Below are 5,359 nucleotides of genomic sequence, written 5' to 3'. Positions count from 1 at the left end.
CTGGCATCACCGGACCTCACGGAGGTCTGCCTGAGCAAACTGCGAGGAAAAAGGACCATCGGGAAGGGGCTGAGAGGCAGGTGCGCACCCGGGCCCCTGGGGGGCCCCGGCGGGCGGGCCCGGGTGCTGCCTGCCCCCGTCTCGGCGTGGCCAGACCTCACAGAGGCCTGCCTGAGCAAACGCGGAGAAAAAGGCCCATCTGCAACAGGGCTGAGAGGCAGGTGCGTACCCGGGCTCCTGGGGGCCCCGGTGGGCGGGCCCGGGTCCTGCCTTCCCCTGATTCAGAATCGCCAGACCACACGGAGGTCTGACTGACCCTCTCCCTAGTAATCCGGAGGAAAATTACCCCCCTTTCTTGTAATCCGTGCACACGAGGTGACAGAGGGGACCCAAGGTGCGAAAGTACCCGACCTCCTGGAGCCCTCGCTGGGATCCTGGAGGCAAATGGCACCTCATCGGGACTTCCAGGGAAGTCCGGCCATCTGGTCGCCCCATTGGAAAGCATTGCAGGCGACCAGATGGCCGAAGCGATCAGGGCGACCAGATTGCCGAGGGGATCCGGGCAACCAGATGGCCGAGGGGGATCGGGCGACCAGATGGCCGAGGGGGACCGGGCGACCAGATGGCCGAGGGGGACCGGGCAACCAGATGCCCGGACGGGGCTCCTGAACCCAGCCGAGCAAGGGAGGCTCCCCGGGCACCACGGAACCCCGTCCCGGGCCTTGGGCAGTGCGGCAGGCTGGGAGACAGGCCCCAGGGCCGTGGCACCTCGACCCGGGGTCCGGACTGGACCCAGCCGGGGCTCCCGAGCCCAGAGGCGCAGGGGGAGCCTCCCCGGGCCCGCCGGACCCCGTCCCGTCCCATCCCGGGCACCCTGCCCCGCGGCAGGACCCAGGACGGAGCCCGGGGTGGGGAGGCCGCCCGTGGGCCCCGGATGGGGCTCCTGAACCCAGCCAGGCAAGGGAGGCTCCCTGGGCTCCACGGAACCCCTTCCCGGGCCTTTGGCAGTGCGTCAGGCCGGGGGGACACTGGGCCCAGAGCCAGCCCGGACCGGCCCCTGGACCCAGCCGGGGCTCCCAAGCCCGGAGGCACAGGGGGAGCCTCCCCGGGCCCGCCGGACCCCGTCCCGGGCACCCTGCCCCACGGCAGGACCCAGGACGGAGCCCGGGGTGGGGAGGCCACCCTTCCCGGGGCCCTCAGGCACCCCGGATGGGGCTCCTGGACCCAGCCAAGCAAGGGGAGGCTCCCCGGGCACCACGGAACCCCCGACCCATGCCTTTGGCAGTGCGTCAGGCCGGGGGACGGGGCCCAGAGCCGGGGCACCCGACCCGGGGCCCGGCCGGGCCCCTGGCCCCAGCCGGGAGCCCGGAGGTGCAGGGGATGCCTCCCTGGGCCCTCCCGCACCCCATCCAGGGCTTCCTGTCATGCGGCAGGCCCAGGGACGGACCCGGGGCCAGGGCAGCATCCTGGCCCGTCCAGCTGCCAGCTTACCGCTAGGCCGTGAGGGGTCCCAGAGTGCCTTGTCCCTAGTAATCCGGAGGAAGGCTACCCCTATTTCTGGGAATAAGTGCGCACCACGAGGCTCAGGGGACCCTAGGCGCGAACGTGCCCGACTTCCTGGAGCCCTGGCTGAGATCCGGGGGGCGAATGGCACCTCATCGGGACTTCCAGGGAAGTCCGGCCATCTGGTCGTCCCCATAGGAAAGCATTGGGGGCGACCAGATGGCCAAGGGGATCTGGGCTACCAGATGGCCGGGCACAAAAGAGAAGCCGCCTGGACTCTCCTTAACCCCGTCCCGGGAAGCTTTCCGCGCGGCAGGACCCAGGAAGGAGCCCCGGGTGGGGAGGCCACCCTCCCCGGGGCCCCTGGGGCTCCTGAACCCAGCCGAGCAAGGGGAGGCTCCCCGGGCACCACAGAACCCCGTCCTGGGCCTTTGGCAGTGCGGCAGGCCGGGGGGGACGGGGACCCCAGGCCCGGGCCCTCCCGGACCCCATCCAGGGCATCCTGCCACGCGGCAGGCCCAGGGACTGACCCGGGGCTGGGGTGGCATCCTGGCCCGTCCAGCTGCCGGCTGAGGACCGCTAGGCTGAGAGGGGTCCCAGAGTACCTTGTCCATAGTAATCCGGAGGAAGGCTACCCCTCTTTCTGGGAACAAGTGCGCACCGCGAGACTCAGGGGACCCTAGGCGCGAACGTGCCCGACTTCCTGGAGCCCTTGCTGGGATCCGGGCGGCGAATGGCACCTCATCGGGACTTCCAGGGAAGTCCGGCCGTCTGGTCGCCCCATAGGAAAGCATTGCGGGCGACCAGATGGCCGAGGGGAGAGGGTCGACCAGATGCCCGGGACCGAAAGGACTCCCCATCTGCCCGTCCCGAGGCCTTCACGGTCGGGCTCCTGCCTGCCCACGCAGGGCTCCAGGGCTCCAGGACACAGCCCATATAGTCCCCGGCAGGGGACCGCCAGCCCTGGGAGGGTATCCGGGCATACCCTTGCCCCTAGTAATCCAGAGGAAAATTACCCCCCTTTCTTGTAACCCGTGCACACGAGGTGACAGAGGGGACCCAGGGCGCAAACGTGCCCGACCTCCTGGAGCCCTGGCTGGGACCAGCAACCTTCATGCAAACCTCCGTCTCTCGGAAGCCTGTCGGGGGAAGGAACCCACCCACCTGGGCGAGAGGGCTCACTGGAGGGGTGTGGAGAGGTGCGCCAGTCACATGGGTACCGGCAGGCCCAGCCGTCTCCCACGGGAGGGAGAGGCTGGCCAAGCAGTCCATCCCTAAACAGACCAAGAGTGCCCAATCGATCAGAGTACAGCCGGGGCATCCCCTGGCAGGCTGCCCTGCGCACGGGGATGGGGGGTGCTGGCTAGGCATCCCCTGCCTGCCCGTTCACCCAGGGGAAGCAGGCTCAGAGAAAAAGGCCCATCGGGTAGGGGCATGAGAGGCAGGGGTGTTCCCGGGCCCCTGGGGGCCCCGGAGGGCAGGCCCCGGGATGCCTTCCTCCTCTCAGCATGGCCGGACCTTATGTAAGTCTGCCTGATCAAACTCGGAGAAAAACAACCATCGGCAAGGGGCTGAGAGGCAGAAGCGTCCCCGGGCCCCTGGGGGCCCCTGGCAGGCGGGCCCCGGGACGCCTTACCCCTCTCAGCATGGCCAGACCTCACGGAGGTCTGCCTGATAAAAACTCTGAGAAAAACGACCATCGGCAAGGGGCTGAGAGGCAGGAGCGTCCCCGAGCCCCTGGGGGCCCCTGGCGGGCGGGCGCCAGGACGCCTTCCCGCTCTCAGCATGGCCAGACCTCGCGGAGGTCTGCCTGATCAAACTCGGAGAAAAACGACCATCGGCAAGGGGCTGAGAGGCAGGAGCATCCCCGGGCCCCTGGGAGCCCCTGGGGGCCCCTGGCGGGCGGGCCCCGGGATGCCTTCCCCCTCTCACCATGGCCAGACCTCATGGAAGTCTGCCTGATCAAACTCGGAGAAAAACGACCATCAAACTCTGAGAAAAACGACCATGGGCAAGGGGCCGAGAGGCAGAAGCGTCCCCGGGCCCCTGGGGGCCCCTGGCGGGCGGGCCCCGGGACACCTTCCCGCTCTCAGCATGGCCAGACCTCATGGAAGTCTGCCTGATCAAACTCGGAGGAAAACGACCATCGAACTCCGAGAAAAACGACCATCGGCAAGGGGCCGAGAGGCAGATGCGTCCCCGGGCCCCTGGGGGCCCCTGGCGGGCGGGCCCCGGGACGCCTTCCCGCTCTCAGTATGGCCAGACCTCACGGAGGTATGCCTGATCAAACTCGGAGAAAAAGGACCATCAGCAAGGGGCTGAGAGGCAGGAGCGTCCCCGGGCCCCTGGTGGCCCCTGGCGGGCGGTCCCCGGGATGCCTTCCCTCCCTCTCAGCATAGCCGGACCTCATGGAAGTCTGCCTGATCAAACTCAGAGAAAAACGACCATCGAACTCGGAGAAAAACAATCATCGGCAAGGGCCCAAGAGGCAGAAGCGTCCCCGGGCCCCTGGGGGCCCCTGGCGGGCGGGCCCCGGGACACCTTCCCCCTCTCAGCATAGCCAGACCTCACGGAGGTATGCCTGATCAAATTTGGAGAAAAAGGATCATCGGCAAGGGGCTGAGAGGCAGGAGCGTCCCCAGGCCCCTGGTGGCCCCTGGCGGTCGGGCCCCGGGATGCCTTCCCCCTCTCAGCATGGCCAGACCTCTTGGAAGTCTGCCTGATCAAACTCGGAGAAAAACGACCATCGAACTCGGAGAAAAACAACCATCGGCAAGGGGCCGAGAGGCAGAGGCGTCCCCGGGCCCCTGGGGGCCCCTGGCGGGCGGGCCCCAGGACGCCTTCCCCCTCTCAGCATGGCCGGACCTCACGGAGGTCTGTGCCTGATCAAACTCAGAGAAAAAGGACCATCAGCAAGGGGCTGAGAGGCAGGAGCGTCCCAGGCCCCTGGGGGCCCCTGGCAGGCGGGCCCCGGGACACCATCCCCTTCAAACACGGAGGAAAAGGACCATCGGCAAGGGCCTGAGAGGCAGGAGTGTCCCCAGGACCCTGGGGGCCCCGGCGGGCAGGCCCCAGGGCTGCCTTCCCCTGATTCAGAATCTCTGGAGGTCTGACTGACCCTCTCCCTAGTAATCCGGAGGAACATTACCCCCCTTTCTTTTAATCCGTGCACCCGAGGGGACATAGGGGACCCAAGGCACGAACGAGCCCGACCTCCTGGAGCCCTGGCTGGGATCCGGGAGGCGGATATATGACGTTATAACGCATACTTTTACAACGCATACCTTTACAACGAAATTTTTACAACGCAAATACTATTACAACGCATGTATTTACAACGCATGTTTTTACAACGCAGGTACCTTTACAACGCATACCATTACAACGTAAGTATTGGTAAGTATATATAAATTTTTTAATTGTAAATTAATTGAAATTAATATAATTTAATGTAATGTAATTTAATTTAATTTAATTTAATTTAATTTAATTTAAATTTAATTTTACTTTATTTTTACCCTGTACCCCTGTACCCCAAAAACCCAAAACTGACCCTGAACCCTAAAAATACCCCTTTACCCAAAAACCCAAAACTGACCCTGAACCCTAAAAATACCCCTTTACCCAAAAACCCAAAACTGACCCTGAACCCTAAAAATACCCCTTTACCCAAAAACCTAAAACTGACCCTGAACCCTAAAAATACCCCTTTACCCAAAAACCCAAAACTGACCCTAAACCCTAAAAATACCCCTTTACCCAAAAACCCAAAACTGACCCTGAACCCTAAAAATACCCCTTTACCCAAAAACCCAAAACTGACCCTGAACCCTAAAAATACCCCTTTACTCAAAAA

This window comes from Lissotriton helveticus, chromosome 5_1 (genome assembly GCF_964261635.1).
Source record: "Lissotriton helveticus chromosome 5_1, aLisHel1.1, whole genome shotgun sequence".
NCBI lineage: Eukaryota > Metazoa > Chordata > Amphibia > Caudata > Salamandridae > Lissotriton > Lissotriton helveticus.
Note: the sequence above shows the minus strand (reverse complement) of the source record.